Source organism: Ornithorhynchus anatinus, chromosome 21, assembly GCF_004115215.2.
Source record: "Ornithorhynchus anatinus isolate Pmale09 chromosome 21, mOrnAna1.pri.v4, whole genome shotgun sequence".
NCBI classification, from domain to species: Eukaryota; Metazoa; Chordata; class Mammalia; order Monotremata; family Ornithorhynchidae; genus Ornithorhynchus; species Ornithorhynchus anatinus.
This window is the reverse complement of record NC_041748.1, coordinates 8,393,372-8,410,454: the sequence shown is the minus strand read 5'-3', so window position 1 is coordinate 8,410,454 and position 17,083 is coordinate 8,393,372. Positions and strand designations below refer to the sequence as shown.

General features: G+C 43.9%; 1 protein-coding gene across 2 annotated transcripts in view; it reads left to right on the top strand.

Moving 5' to 3' along the window:
- The window catches only part of WDR27 (WD repeat domain 27), a 286,735-nt gene that overhangs the window by 160,575 nt on the left and 109,077 nt on the right, over window positions 1-17,083 (top strand). Inside the window, exon 24 of one of the 2 annotated variants that reach the window (XR_005661263.1) lies at window positions 11,659-11,707. The exons of the other annotated variant lie outside the window; for it this stretch is intronic. The gene's annotated coding sequence lies outside the window, so the exon portion shown is untranslated. The remainder of the gene's footprint in view (window positions 1-11,658; window positions 11,708-17,083) is intronic. 2 annotated transcript variants of the gene reach the window in all.

Here is a 17,083-nt window from a genome sequence, read left to right as displayed (position 1 = left end):
AGTGCCATTGTTCTTGTCTGTCCGTCTCCCCCGATTAGACTGTAAGCCCGTCAAACGGCAGGGACTGTCTCTATCTGTTGCCGACTTGTTCATCCCATGCGCTTAGTACAGTGCTCTGCACATAGTAAGCGCTCAATAAATACTATTGAATGAATGAATGAATACTCTCTATGTGGCCAGTGGTTGTATGTGGCAGTCAGTTGCCACGCATTCCAGAAGAATTCTGTAAAGACCAAGATACTTCATTTCCTGGTTAGAGTTGCACACCATTACTGTTCTCCCAAGACAATTTGGTCCACTGATAATAGAGCCCTCTGATAAATGGACCTACAGTCATTCAGCCTGGATCAGTGGAAGCTGTGGTTGAGCTATTTTAAGCAGAATCTGTGACATCGCATAAATCACAACTGCATAAATGGAGGATACCATCTGCAGATTGTTATAAGAACAGTTTACAGCTCAATGACTTATAGATAATGCTTCCAGTGTGTGTTGAATGAGGCTTTTCAGTTTCTCCTTTCACCATACTTCAGTTGTTGCAGAATATAAAGTTTGCTTTAAGTTGTTGCCTGTGGGTGTTATTTCATTAGCTCTTATTTTGGTTTCCTCTCCACCCAAACGGCTACCTTACTGCTACAGGTTCTCGTAATATCCCAGCTAGACTACTGTGTCAGCCTTCTCTCTGATCTCCCTTCCTCCTCTCTCACCCCGCTCCAGTCTATTCTTCACTCCGCTGCCCGGCTCATCTTCCTGCAGAAACGTTCTGGCCGTGTCCCTCCCCTTCTTAAACACCTCCAGTGGTTGCCTATCAACCTCCGCTCAAAACAAAAACTCCTCACTCTAGGCTTCAAGGCTCTCCATCACCTTGCCCCTTCCTACCTCTCCTCCCTTCTCTCTTTCTATTGCCCACCCCGCACGCTCTGCTCCCCTGCCGCCCACCTCCTCACCATTACCCGTTCTTGCCTATCCCGCCGTTGACCCCTGGGCCACGTCCTCCTGCGGTCCTGGAATGCCTTCCCTCCTCACCTCCGACAATCTAATTCTCTTCCCCTCTTCAAATCCCTACTTAAAGCTCACCTCCTCCAAGAGGCCTTCCGGTGCTCCCCCCTTTTTCTCTTGCCCTCTTCAAATCCCTACTTAAAGCTCACCTCCTACAAGAGGCCTTCCTGAGCTCCCCCCTTTTTCCCTCTGCTCCCTCTACCCCCCCCACCTCTCCACAGCTAGACCCTCTTCTCCCCCCTTTCCCTCTCCTCCTCCCCCTCTCCCGTCCCACCCCCTCAGCACTGTACTCGTCCACTCAACTGTATATATCTTCATCACCCTATTTATTTTGTTTAATGAGATGTACATCACCCTGATTCTATTTATTTGCCATTGTTTTAATGAGATGTTCTTCCCCTTGACTCTATTTATTGCCATTGTCCTTGTCTGCCTGTCTCCCCCGATTAGACTGTAAGCCCATCAAAGGGCAAGGACTGTCTCTATCTGTTGCTGATTTGTACATTCCAAGCGCTTAGTACAGTGCTCTGCACATAGTAAGCACTCAATAAATACTATTGAATGAATGAATGAATAATTTACAGTTTGAAGGACGAAGGTATGTTAATATGCTATCGTGTATCTGTGTGTGTGTGTGTGTGTGTGTGTGTGTACACAATAGATTCACAAGTCATTAGTTTATTAAACCTGCCCATAATGAAGAGATAAAAATGCCAAAGTTTAATAAATTAGGCAGGGGAACAATTCAGGTGAAAAGACTCTATTCTGGAGAGATGAGGGGACAGGAATCTTCCACCATAAATTCTGGGTAAACTCACTATATTGTTGTTGTTGCTCTGATTAATTTGTTAAAAAACAAGTGAAGCAGAATGCCTAGTGGATAGAGCACAGGCCTGGGAGTCAGTAGGACCTGGGTTCTAATCCTAGATCCTCCACATGTCTGCTGTGTGACCTTGGGGACGTCACCTTAACTTCTCTATGCCTCGATTTCCTCATCTGTAAAATGGGATAAAGACTATGAGCTCCATGTGAGACATGGACTGTGTCCAACCTGACTATCTTGTGTGTACCTCAGCATTTATAACATTGCCTGGCATGTAGTAAGCGCTTAACAAATACCATAAAAAAACCTCCCCCAAAAAGGGGTGGGGGAGCTTTAACCAGTGACCCTTTGACTAGGGCCAACCTGAGGCATTTAAAAATTGCCACCCCTTTTTATTAAGGTCAAATAGTCCCTATGCCTGTGAGGCTGCTGTTTTATACTGGGCAAACAGTATAACAGAATGGTGTCGTATAGGACATTTTGCTGAAGTCACCTGAATCCACTCAAACCTAATATAATCATTACTAACAACTTGAATCTTACAATTAGCAGATTGCAAAATTGCCATTCTTCCAAAATTCTGAATAGGAAATCTTGAAGCTTCAAAACTGTCCCTCTGCTGCACTACCCCACCCCTGCTGATGGTGCATTCTGAGGTGGTTGATTTTCTTGCTTGAGGCTGGCCTAGCTTACAACATTTCATAGGTCACCAAAACCTCCCTATGTGGCATTTGTTACTTTCTTTTGCTTCTTTTGAGATTTGATGCTCTAGGGTATTCTTAGGGTCTTTATGCTCTTGGCTATTTATAGTTGACATAGGAATTTTCTTAAGGACCTATGCCAGTGTGCCCCAAGATTGTCCTTGTAGTTTGCTGTCACCATCATCATCATCATAATAATCAATGGTATTTATTGAGCGTTTACTGTGTGCAGAGCACTGTACTAAGTGCTTGTGAGAGTACGATATAATAGATTTGGTAGACACGTTCCCTGTCCACAATGAGCTTACTCCTGACTCTGAGACGTTGACTCCCCCAAATGGCTTGGGAAACATTCAGGCTTTAACTTCTCTGTTCCTCAGTTACCTCATCTGTAAAATGGAGATTAAGACTGTGAGCCCCATGTGGGACAGGGACTGTGTCCATCATGATTAACTTGTATCACCCCAGTGCTTAGAACATGCTTGATATATAATAAGCCCTTAACAGATCCCATTATTATTATTATTATCATTATTATTATCATTATTAATCACTCCTAGACCCTAAGGGCTGATTCCTGGGGCTCAGAGGATTGCAAAACATCCACTCCCCACAGCTGTAGATATCCTTTCCCATTCATGAATTCTGCACATACACAGAATGCATAAGCACACTCTTTTGGATATAAACAGGTAACTAGTATTTACCTATATAAGGATTTAAATGCACAGTAGTTGTCTTTGGGCAGGGAATGTGTCGGTTATATTGCTGTATCATACTCTCCCAAGTGCTAGTACAGTGTTCTGCACATAGTAAACCCTCAATAAATACAGTTGACTGACTGACTGACTTCACTTAGTAAGCGCTCAATAAATACTATTGAATGAATAATCAATCAGGGAATCCAGAATTCATTTCTATCCCAGGGTTTGTTACCCCCCTGAAGCCAACGGTAATGTTTCCCTTAGAAGCTTTTATATGGCCACCCCATCCATAGCTGTTCCCGGGTCTTTCATCCTTTTGTAACTCTTGTTTTTCAAATGAATAACAATGTTCCAAATCCCCTCCCTGTAGATGATACAAGGGGGAACTTGCTACCCAGGTACTTTCACTCTGGACCTTAAGATGAATTAGAGAAGCAGAGTGGCTCAGTGGAAAGAGCATGGACTCCGGAGTCAGCGGTCATGAGTTCTAATCCCAGCTCCGCCACTTGTCAGCTCTGTGACTTTGGGCAAGTCACTTAACTTCTCTGTGCCTCAGTTACCTCATCTGTAAAAAGGAGATGAAGACTGTGAGCCCCACGTGGGATAATCTGATCACCTTGTATCCCACCAGTGCTTAGAACAGTGCTTTGCACATAGTAAGCACTTAACAAATGCCATCATTATTATTATTATGAATTCTGCCCTTCTTTGTGGTCTTTGGGATTTCTCCCTCAGCTAGGCTCCTCCTCCTCCTCCTCCTTACCCACATCCGCTCAGAAGCAGCATGACCTAGTAGAAGCAGCATGGCCTTAGTGGATAGAGCATGGGCCTGAGAGTCCAAAGATAATTGGCTCTAATCCCAGCTCTGCCCCTGTATCTATGTGACCTTGGGCAAGTCACTTCACTTCTCTGTGCCTCAGTTCCATCATCTGTCAAATGAGAATTAAGACTGTGAGGCCTATGTGGGACAGGGTCTGTGGCCAACCCGATTACCTTGCATCCACCCCAGCGCTTAGTACAGTGCCTGGCACATAGTAAGCACTTAACTAATACAGTAATTATTATTATTATTATTATCCTTTCCCAGTAATTGGCTATGTCCCAGCTGACATCACTGGGTGAGTGATTGATACCCTGTACAAATGAGCTTTCCCTAAGGGTGAGTGGTTTTTCTGCTCTAGAAATTTATGGGTCCAACCCCCTTTATTGATGGTTGGGGCTGGCCTGTATTGGTCCTATCATAAACCCAAATTAATTATGTTTATAAATACACTCCTTAGATGAAATTGACTTTTAGTTAGCCATAAGTAGACTCTTAAAGAGGTTTGTATACAGTTAGAGGCCCATTTGGGGAGCAAAGGATTGCAGAATTTTTGCATCAGAGAAGATCACTTTAAAACTTTTCTGAATACAGAGCCCATTCACTGGTGTCATTCATTAATCCATAGAATCATTACCAAATCTCACCTGAAAGCTAGATCAATCAATCAGTCAATCAGTTAACCAATCCATCAGTGGTATTTATTGAACACTTACTGTGTGCAGTGCATGGGAAAGTACAGTACAAGAGAATTGGTAGACAGGAGCTACCGCACAAGACCCAAGGAGTTTACAGTATATAGGGGAGACAGAATTTAAAATAAAATACAGATAAGGGAAATAATGGAGTATATGGATACGTGTATAAGTGCTGTGGGATTGGGGTGTCAAAGTACTTAAGGGATACACAGCCAAGTGCATAAGTGACACAGCAGAGAGGGCAGGTAGGAGAAATGAGGCCCTTTGGAGGAGTTGGGATTTTAGGAGGGTTTCGAAGGTGGGGAGGTCGGTGGGCTGTTGGCTATGAAGGGAGTTCCAAGCCAGAGGTAGGCTGTGGGTAAGGGGTCAGTGTGGGAACTAAGCCTTGAGGGAATCTAGTGTTAGAGGGTGGGAGGCAGAGGAGGAAGTAGTGAAAGAGACTGAAAAGGAGCAGCTAGAGAGCCAGAAGGAGAACCCAAGAGAGTAGACTGTCAAGGAAGCCCAGGTTAGATACAGTTTCCAGTAGGAGGGGGTGGTCCACAGTGTCAAAGACGGTGGAGAGGTCGAGGAGAATTATTGTGGAGTAGAGACCATTGGATTGGGCAAGAAGAAGGTCATTGGTGACTTAAAGAGGCTGTTTATTTGGATTGAAGTGGGTGAAAGCCAGACTGTGGGGATTGAGGAGGTAGGTGGAGGAAAGTTGTGCTGTGCTGTCTCCTACCTTGGGCAAGTGACTTCACTTCTCTGGGTCTCAGTTACCTCATCTATAAAATGGGGATTGAGACTGTGAGCCCCAAATGGGTCAGGGACTGGATCCAGCTCAATTTGGTTGTATCCACCCCAGCACTTAGTTCAGTTCCTGGCACATTGTAAGCACATAACAAATATTATTATTATTATTAATAACAACAAAACCTTCCCATTAACTGACCCCACCCAATTAAGCAACACTTCTCCCAACTCCTGCCACAAATCCCAGCTGAATGCAGGCACTTTCTTCAATTCATTTTCCCATTTTTAATGGAATAGCCAGACTCCATTAAAGTACTCAAAGTACTGCAAAAGGTTGAGCTCTTCTCTCACTCAGTTTTCCTGCCAATCAACTGTCTTTGTCCTGTGTTACTTCCACAATGTTGCCCTGTACTATGAAGATCTTCCAGAAGAGCAGACCATAGATCGAATAGCTGTGAATTAAGGAGCTGTTATAGTTATGGAGAACAAGACTATTTTCAGCACTCACTGTTTGATTGAGGCATAGAGAAGTTAAGTGACTTGCCCAAGGTAACACAGCAGTAAGTGGTGGCACCAGGATTAAAACCCAAGTCCTCTGACTCCCAAACCTGTGCTATTTTCATTAACTCACTGCTTCCATTCAGAAAGAACCTAAAATGAAACTCCTTTACATCATATATTCTGTAACTTTAAACATAACTAATCATTTATCTTTGTTAAAGTAATTCAAGTCATAACATCACAAAATAAACTAAATGAGAGTCCTAATATAAATAAGAGTTTTTACAGTCATTCACTCAGTAGTGCTGATAAAGCACTTACTGGGTACTGAACAATGGGGAAAAATACACGGATGAGATTTAGCTGTGGTCCCTGGTTCCCAAGGGGCTCATTCTCTAATGAAAGGTGAGAGGGAGAGGGATTGCCATGGATACCTAAATAAAGTTGAAAGAATGAAAACACAAAATCAGCATAAAGAGACAAAGGCAGTTTAAACAAAAAGAAAAATGGAGTATTGCAGCTAAAGGATCAGAGTTTTAAGTTTCTTGCAGCTGAAGTTCAGCTGGTAGAAGTGATTGGTTGTTTTACTGTCTGTGGAGACAGTTTTTCAACTTTAATGAAGAATTAGTGCAATTTATGTTGAAAAACAGCCTTATTTTCTTTATAAAGTCCCTTGTATCAGGCTAACTCCTCAACACATCTGCACAACTTTGGAACTCCTTTAAATAATAAATAATAATTATGTAATTTGTTAAGCACTTAGTATGTACCAGGCACTGTACTAAGGCTTGGGTGGATACAAGCAGATCGCGTTGGACCCAGTCCCTGCCCCATGTGAGGCTCACAATCTCAATCCCCATTTTACAGATGAGGTAACTGAAGCCCAGAGTAGTGAAGTGAAGTGTCAGGATTAGAACTCATGCCCTTCTGACTCCTAAGCCTGTGTTCTATGCACTACGTTATGCTGTTTCTCTAAGTGTCTATATCTTCATCTTTACAACTTCATCTTCTTTCTTGAAAATTCAAGCTGAGGTTGACCAGAAGCCTCCAGCGGAAAATGGATTAACAAACTGCACCCTTGGGGTGTATGCTTCCTTGGTGGCCACACCCCAGTGTTCCTTCCTGAGACTTCTCCAGCCGGTATGGGGAGGAAAGAGGGGCAATGACCAGACCGCTGGAGCTAGCCACGAGGGAGAAGTTGCCTATCTACCTTCGTATGAAGCAAAAACTCCTCATTATTGGCTTCAAAGCTCTCCATCACCTTGCCCTCTCCTACCTCACCTTCCTTCTCTCCTTCTGTAGCCCAGCCCGCACACTCCGCTCCTCTGCCACTAACCTCCTCACTTGGCCTCGTTCTCGCCTGTCCCACCACTGACCCCTGGCCCATGTACTACCTCTGGCCTGGACTGCCCTCCCTCCTCACATCCACCAAACTAGCACACTGCTCCCCTTCAAAGCCCTACTAAGAACTCACCTCCTCCAAGAGGCCTTCCCAGACTGAGCTCCCCTTTTCTTCTGCTCCTCCCCCCCATCGCCCCTTCTCCCTCCCTCTGCTCTACCCCTCTCCCCATCCCACAGCACTTGTGTATATTTGAACATATTTATTATTCTATTTACTTTATTAACGTAAATTTTATTTTATATAATTTTATTTATTTATTTCGAAGGTATTGATGCCTGCCTACTTGTTTTGTGTTTTGTTTTGTTGTCTGTCTCCCCCTTCTGGACTGCGAGCGCGTAGTTGGGTAGGGATTGTCTCTATCTGTTGCAGAATTGTACTTTCCAAGCTCTTAGTACAGTGCTCTGCACACAGTAAGCACTCAATAAATGTGATTGAATGAATGACTGAATGAGAGCTGTCGCCCCATCCCACCCAACCCCCCACCCCACCCTAGGGAGACATATCGTCCCCACCTCCTCTTGCTGGGAGGGTGAGGAGAAATGACTGCATGCCTTCTCAGCTTGCAGGTCATTGGGAAGACTGGGATGCTGTGATTGTCAGCTCTCTGAACCACAAGGAGCCCAAACTTCCGCTCTTCTAGCACAGTGCTCCCTTCCTCATGTTGTATACAGCATCACCCTTACATTTTGTATTGTTTTTGTGTTTTTATGATTTTCTTCTTCCTTATGGACCCTTACTCCCTCTCCCCTCTGGCAGCATGCCTCAGTGGAAAGAGCACGGGCTTGAGAGGCTGAGGATGTTGCTTCTAATCCCGACTCCGCGACTTGTCTGCTGTGTGACCTTGGGCAAGCCACTTAACTTCTCTGGGCCTCATTTACATCATCTGCAAAATGGGGATTAAGACTGGGAGCCCCACCTGGGACACCCTGATTACCTCGTATCTACCCCAGCGCTTAGAACACTACTCGGCACATACTAAGACTTAACAAACACCATAATCATTATTATCATTGTTATTATTAGATTATGAGCCTCATGAGGGTCAGGGAAAGTGTTTCATTTTCACTTCTATATTTTATTTTAGTGCTTAGTACAGTGCTCTGAACAAAGTAAGTACTTCATAAATGCTATTACTGTCACTACTAAAACAACAATTACTACTGTTGTTTCCTCCTGCAACCCACTATTTATCAATCGTTTCTGTCTCTATCTTCTCAATCAATCATCTTTATTGAGTACTTACTATGTGCAGAGCACTGTATTAAGCACTTGGGAGAGTACAGTTCAACAGAATTAGCAGACATGTTCCCTGCCCATAAAGAGCTTACAGTCTAGAGGGGGAGACAAACAGTATGAATAAATAATTTGAATAACTAAATAATTTATTGTAAATTAATATAGGGTAGTGTTCATCTTTTTTACTTCTGCTGCTCTCTCCCACAGGGCCACTACATGATGACACTTAGGAGTAGGGAAATCGTTAAAAAAGAGCTCTGAAGCTAGTGGTCCAGAGCTCAAGTTGGAGACAACTGGAGATTTTTCAGTGGGTCTGATTTATACTCCTTGTGATTTGCCCTAACCCTGAGCACAATGTTTGAATTAAATACATTGAAGATTTTTTTTTTGCCAGGGGAAGGGAAATGAAATAATGCATGTAATGTTGTAGTGGAATTGACTGGAGAGGAGAGAGACTGGATTTAGAGGAGCTCAGTAAGGAGTCTGACTCAGGAAGTGCAGTTGAAGCAGGCAGTATTAAATAGGAGAAGAAAGCAATGGGAAGATCTGTGAAATATTACAGAAGGTGAAAGCACAGGAAGGAATTGGTGTCATTTTGGATGAGAAAGATTGTAGAGCACAGTCTTGAGCACTTTAAAACAATAATGAGAAGCAGTGTGGCTTAGTGGAAAGAGCACAGGCTTGGGAGTCAGAGGATGTGGGTTCTACTCCAGGCTCCGCCATTTGTCTGCTTTGTGACATTGGCCAAGCCACTTAACTTCTCTGTGCCTCAGTTCCCTCATCTGTAAAATGGGGATGAAGACTGTGAACCCCACATGGAACAACCTGATTACCTTGTATCTACCCTGGCACTTAGACCAGAGCTTCGCACATAGTAAGTGCTTAACAAATACCATCATTATTATTATTATTATTATTAATGGCATCGACCACAGTGTGCCAAGTAAGAGTCCCTACTCAGGAAGCTCTAGCCAGATGCATTGATTTCTGATCTGAAAGCTTCCAAAGGCAGGCTCATTTTTAAAGGTTTTACTATGGCTAATGGTAACCTGAAACTTTTTCCTTGCAACAAAGTGGTAATTTACTTGCTGAAATTTTGTGTAATTTTGGCTAAATGTAACTCATTATGAGATTGATCTGATACTTTCATAAATGCTCATTGGGGCAGATAAAAAGATACCTTTATGCAATTTTCTTAGAATTTCACACAATTAAATGCTGATATAGGAAGAAACACTGAATGGTGAGCAATACAAATGCATGATCAAAATGATAGCTTGCTCTGGAGTGCTGAGAATCCAGTGCTTGATAATTTCCCAAACTGCAGCAAGAAATAAACATGTTAATTCACTGAGAGCAACGTGCTGGCTCAATTTCTTCCAGTTTATATCAAGCTTACATCTATTTTCCCTGAAACCGTTGTTGGGGGTCCAAATCTTCATTAGAACCATATTATTTGTAAATTAAGGGCAGCAGATAGATCTCTCCATTGGTGGAGACCCTGGCAATCGGGATTCCCCTGTGAGCATTTTGGTCGATTAGACTGTAAGCCCGTCAAACGGCAGGGACTGTCTCTATCTGTTGCCGACTTGTTCATTCCAAGCACTTAGTACAGTGCTCTGCATGTAGTAAGCGCTCAATAAATACTATTGAATGAATGAATGAATGAATGGTTTTTAAGGTCAGATTACTTCCTCGCTACTGGCTGGGAGTGGCTTTTGGGATGCCAAGGTAGGTATTTGGGTTTAGGGAACACACAGTAATAAGATTTTCTCTCTGCCAATCAATCAATCAATCAATCAATCATTAGTGTTCACTGAGGGCTTATTGTGTGTTGGTTGTCCCCTCTAGATTTTAAGCTCACTGTGAGCAGGAAATGTCTTGACTCTGTTATGCTGTACTCTCCCAAGTACTCAGTACAGTGCTCAGCATACAGTACGTGCTCAATAAATACCATTGATTGATTGATTGATTGGGAGAGTGCGGTAGTTTCAGTAGACATGCTCCCTGCCCTCAAAGATTTTGCAATCTAGCGAGAGACGGAGAGAGATACCGAAATAATTCAGTTGGAGAGAGAAGGAGAAAGTGAATAGGTATATGAGTTAGGCCGAGGTAATAGGATATGAAAGGTATATATTGAAATATTATAGATGTTTGTAAGAGTAGAATTATGTAGTTGCCACAGAAGTGTTGAGGTAGGAGTTGGGGGGTTATAACCTGGTGAGAGCGGAAAATAATCAGGCTGGACCTTCTGGAGGAGATGTGATTTCAAAAAGGCTTTGAAAATGGGAAGCACTGTGAATATGATGGAATAAAGTGAGGTATGGGGAGATGGCACTAGCAAGAAGCCAAAAGCAGGAGAGACAAGAATAAGAGGCATAATGACTGTAAACTTGAGAAGAATAAAAATTGAGATCTCAGGATTAGTAGGTGAAGAAAAGAAGATGGAGAGAGCGAGTGCTCAGTACTACTTGATGTTGAGATGAGTGGGTAATCATTGAAGGCTTTTGAGGGTAGGGAGGTATGTGCAGAATGATGTTTTAGAAAAAAGGTTCCAGGTAGCAGAGTGATTTGTAGACTGGAGAGGGGAGAGTTTAGAGGAAGGGAAACTGACAAGGAGGTCAGTGCAGCAGGCAAACCAGGATATGACAAGTATCTGGACTAGCTTGGTGGATGTTTGAATAGAGATGAAGGGTTGGATCTTGAAAATGTTGTAGTGGGGAAAGCTGACAGGATTTAGGGACAGACAGAATATAAGGGTTGAAAGGGATGGGAAGAATCAAGGATGATGCTAAGTTTAGAAGCTTCGTGGATGGGGAGGGACATGGGATTGTCAATTGTGATGGCAAAGTTAAATCGTTTGGGACATAAAAGCTTTCTATCTCTCCTTCCACCTCCAACACACACAAACACTTTAACTCTTTCTTCTACTCAGGACCCTCGGCTCCCTCATAGAGTTCATCCTCACTTTTACTCAGCTATCATCCCTCTTCCTCAGTCACCTTTTCATTCTTTCTTATTCCTCCCTTTCAACCTTCTTAGAGTGAAGCAGGCAAGAAGAGGCAGAGAAAATCTATGCAGCTATAGAAAGGTAAGAGGGGTTCAAAACTCAGTCTGGGACATTCATCAGAACAAAGTGCCTGGATTAGCAGCAGCAGCAGCAGCAGAGAAGGTGGGGACGGGCCATAGCAATGGTAGATGGAGGTACTCTAAACTGTGAGCTCGTTGTGGGCAGGCAGTGTGTCTGTTTGTTGTTGTGTTGTAATCTCCCAAGCGCTTAGTACAGTGCTTTGCACACAGTAAGTGCTCAGTAAATACAATTGAGTGAATGAGTGAAATATGGGGAAAGGATACTGGTACTCTGAATCATCTTCATGGGAGGATGAAAAGGCTGACTAGGAAACCAGGGACACAATGATTAGCGTAGGACTTCTGATGATGGAATAAATAAGCTCTAAGGCTTGGCTTGGGGTGTGGGGAGACCCCAAACTGACTGTAAACTCGTTATGGGCAGGGAATGTGTCTGTTTATTGTTGTATTGTACTCTCCCAAATGTTTAGTACAGTGTTTTGCACACAGTAAGCGGTTAATAAATACGACTGAATGAATAATAATAACAGTAGTATTTGTTAAGTGCTTACAATGTGCCAAGCACTATTCTAAGTGCTGGGGGGATACAAGGAAATCAGGTTGTCCCACCTGGGGCTCACAGTCTTAATCCCCACTTTACGGATGAGGGAACTGAGGCACAGAGAAGTTAAGTGATTTACCCAAAGTCATACAGCTGACAAGTGATAATAATAATGTTGGTATTTGCTAAGTGCTTACTATATGCAGGGCACTGTTCTAAGCACTGGGGTAGATACAGGGTAATCAGGTTGTCCCACGTGGGGCTCACAGTTAATCCTCATTTTACAGATGAGGTAACTGAGGCACAGAGAAGTTAAGTGACTTGCCCAAGGTCACACAGCTGACATGTGGCAGAGCCGGGATTCGAACCCATGACCTCTGACTCCCAAGCCCGGGCTCTTTCCACTGAGCCACGCTGTTACTATGTGCAGAGCACTGTACTAGCGCTTGGACTGTACAATTCGGCAACAGTTAGAGACAATCCCTGCCCTTTGATGGGCTTGCGGTCTAATCGGGGGAGACAGACAAAAACAAGACAACTTAATCACGATAAATAGAATCAAGGGGATGTACATCTCATTAACAAAATAAATAGGGTAATAAAAATATATACAAATGAGCATAATGCTGAGGGGAGGGGAAGGGAGAGGGGGAGGAGCAGAGGGAAAGGAGGGAATGGGGGCTTAGCTGAGGGGAGGTGAAGGGGGAGCAGAGAGGGAGCAGAGGGAGCAGAGGGAAAAGGGGAAGCTCAGTCTGGGAAGACCTCTTGGAGGACGTGAGTTCTCAGTAGGGCTTTGAAGAGGGGAAGAGAGTTAGTTTGGCAGAGATGAGGAGGGAGGGCATTCCAGGACAGCGGAAGGACATGGGCCAGGGGTTGACGGCAGGATTGGCGTGAACAGGGGACGGTGAGAAGGTGAGCAGCAGAGGAGCAGAGCGTGCGGAGTGGGCAGTAGAAAGAGAGAAGGGAGGAGAGGTAGGAGGGGGCAAGGTGATGGAGAGCCTTGAAGCCTAGAGTGAGAAGTTTTTGTTTCGTACGGAGGTCGACAGGCAACCACTGGAGGATTTTAAGGAGGGGAGTGACATGCCCAGAGCGTTTCTGCAGGAAGATGAGCCATGCAGCGGAATGAAGAATAGACTGGAGTGGGGAGAGACAGGAGGAAGGAAGATCAGAGAGAAGGCTGACACAATAATCCAGTTGGGATATTATGAGAGCTTGTACCAGTAAAACAGCCATTTGGATGGAGACGAAAGGGTGGATCTTGGTGATATTGTAAAGGTGAGACTGGCAGGCATTGGTGACGGATTGGATGTGAAGGGTGAATGAGAGAGCTGAGTCAAGGATGACACTAAGGTTGCGGGCTTGAGAGAAGGGAAGATAGTCGTACCATCTACAGTGACAGGGAAGTCAGGAAGAGGACAGGGCTTGGGAGGGAAGATAAGGAGCTCAGTTTTGGACATGTTGAGTTTTAGGTGGCAGGCAGACATCCAGGTAGAGATGTCCTGGAGGCAGGAGGAGATACGAGCCTGAAGGGAGGGGGAGAGAACAGGGAAGGAGATGTAGATTTGTGTGTCATCTGCATAGAGATGATAGTTGAAGCCGTGGGAGCAAGTGAGTTCACTAAGGGAGTGAGTGTAGATGGATAACAGAAGAGGGCCACAAACTGACCCTTGAGGAACCCCTACAGTTAGAGTATGGGAGGGGGAGGAGGAGCCTGCGAAGGAGATTAAGAAATGAAAGTCCTTATTTTGGTGGCAAGCAGCATGCATGCTTTTAGATTGATATGTGTGTCCCTTTATAGCGGGCTTTCTACATGGCAGTGTGGCCCAGTGGAAAGAGAATGGGCCTGGATTACAAGAATTACAGCATGGCGTAGTGGTTAGAGCACAGGCCTGGGAGTCAGAAGGTCATGAGTTCTAATCCTGGCTCTGCCACTTGTCTGCTGTGTGACCTTGGGCAAGTCACTTCACTTCTCTGGGCCTCAGTTACCTCATCTGTAAAATGGAGATTGAGACTATGAGCCCCATTTGGAACAGGAACCGTGTCCAACCTGATCTGCTTGTATTCACCGCAGTGCTTAGTACAGTGCCTGTCACACAGTTAAGCACTTAACAAATGCCATTATCATTATTATTGTTATTATTATTATTATCATCTAAATTATAACCTGGCTCCACCACTTGTTTGATCTTGGGCAAGTCACTTAACTTCTGTGTACCTCCATTTCCTCATCTGTAAAATGGTTTTTCCTCCACCTTACACTGTGGATAGGGATAACGTCCAACCTAATTATCTCATATCCACTCCAGCACTTGGTGCCGGTCACACAGTAAGTGCTAAACAAATTACCTTTGAGGTAAACTCTAGTAGTGGACAAGAACCCCCGGGCTAAACACCCCCCTATCCATATGAGTATTCAAGGAAAAGATCCACCCCCTCCCCAAACCTCTCCCCCTGCCACAAACCAAATCGGTATTTCCAGTTCTCTTTCTGCCACATAACATCAGTGGAATTTCCTTGTTTTCCTTAAAAGGGCTGAGGATGGCCAAGGACAAGGAAAACATTGAAAATCAACCCAAGCTAAATTTCCTAAATATTACTAGGTCTTCGTTAAAGTATGTAACCGAATGCATTCCAAGCGGGCCGCTCTTTCAAACCTCCTTTCTGGCCTTCGTAGACTTTGCACAAAGTGTGAAGCTTGTTGAGTTTACCAAAAGAGACTTTATCCATGAGACACTGTGATGACACCATTGACTCCTTTTCTAGGTTGGGTGACAACCCCTTAGGGTCAATGGCTCCACAAGACTCCACACTCTAGTCTCCGGATATCCAGCTTGCAGTACGTACTACAGTGGCATACATCTTCACGTACCTTACAACCCTCCCAAGGCTACCTATTTTCCTTGTCATCAAACAGAAGATTTTACCATTGAGTTCAAGGCTGTCCATTGTATATATTGGGTCTTCACCCACTATTGTCCAGGTTGCATTCTTCATTGCTCCCAAACCAGACTGGCAGTCAGGAGACCTGGGTTCTAATCCCAACTTGGCCACTTGCTAACTTCTTCAAGTCTCAGTTTCCTCTCTGTCCAGCTCTCAGTACAGTGCCTGGCACATAATAAGCGCTTAACAAATACCATAATTATTAAAATAGAAGCTAAATACCTGTGCTTTCTTCTCCTTAGACTGGGGGACAGGGGTTGAGTTTGATTTGATTATATCGTCTATATATATTAGACCAGGGCTTGGTACATAGTAGATCCTGAACAAATAAGCTCCTTCTGTTCTATAAACATGTTGTGGGCAGGGAATATGTCTGCTATATTGTTATATTCTACTCTCACAAACACTTAGTACAGTACTCTGCACACAGTTAAGGTCTCAATAAATATGACTGATTGAATGACTTAATTATCATTATTGTCTAGCCCAAAAATCTGACACAGTGCAGATAAAATGAGAAAACATTTTTTAAAAGTTAAATTCTCTGGAATGAAAGATTCAGTTAAAATATTTTAGGAATCTCAGTCAGTCAGTCAATCACATTTATTGAGCTCTTACTCTGTGCAGAGCAGTGTATTAAGCATTTGGGAGAGTACAATGTAAAAATATAACAGACACATTTCCTGCTCATACAGTCTAGTGGGGGACACAGACATTAATATAAATAAATAAAATTACAGGTATCTACTTAAGTGCTGTGGGACTGGGAAGGGGGATGAGTAAAGGGAGCAAGTCAGGGTGAGGGAGCAAGTCAGGGTGATGCAGAAGGGAGTGGGAGAAAAGGAAAGCTGTGCTTAGAAAGGGAAGGCCTCCTGGAGGAGATGTGCCTTCAGTAAGATTTGAAGCAGGGGAGAGTAATTGTTTGTTGGATATGAAGAGAGAGGGTGTTTCAGGCCAGAGGCAGGACATGGGCGAGAGGTCAACTGTGAGATAGATGAGATCGAGGTACAATGAGTAGGTTAGCAGTGAAGAGTGTGGACTGGGTTGTAGTAGGAGAGTAGCGAGATGAGGTAGGAGAGGACAAGGTGATTGAGTGTTTTAAAGCCAATGGTGAGGCATTTCCGTTTGATGCGCAGGTGGGAGGGCAATCATTGGAGGTTCTTGAGGAACTGGGAACCATGACCTGAATGTTTTTGTTAGAAAAATGATCTGGGTAGCGGAATGAAGTATGGATTGGAGAGGGAAGAGACAGGAGGCAGGAGGGTCAGCAAGGAGGCTTATAGAGTAATCAAGGCAGGATAGAGTAAGTACTTGGACTAATGTGGTAGCAGTTTGGATGGAGAGGAAAGGGTGGATTTTAGTGATGTTGTGAACCTTGAACTGACAGGATTTAGAATTGGATTGAATATATGGGATGAATGAAAAAGAGGAATCAAAGATAATGCTGTGGTTACAGGCTTGTGAGCCAGAAGAATGGTGGTGGTGCCAACTACAGTGATGGGAAAGTACAGGGAAGGACAGATTGGGTGAGAAGATAAGGAGTTCTATTTTAGACATTTCTCTAGCGTGAACTGATGAAGTATCTTTCACTGAAAACTACCTGTGCGTAAACAGGAATGTCAAACTCAAACCTGAGGGTGGACTGCTTATATAATCATTTTCACGTGGGTCGCACTTTAAAAAGGTGCAAATGAATACTATGTTCTTTGTGAAATAACTAACTTCCTACCCCCAAGGTGATCTTTTCCTTAGATAACACCAGGGTCACTGCAGAGGAGAAAGGCCGAGCAGTTAATGCCCATCCTTTTTCGTGCTCTGGCCAGAGGAGCTATTGTTCCAATCAGGGACCCCTTTCCCTCCCTCCCCTTCTCCCCCTTTCCCTCCACTGCCTCCCCC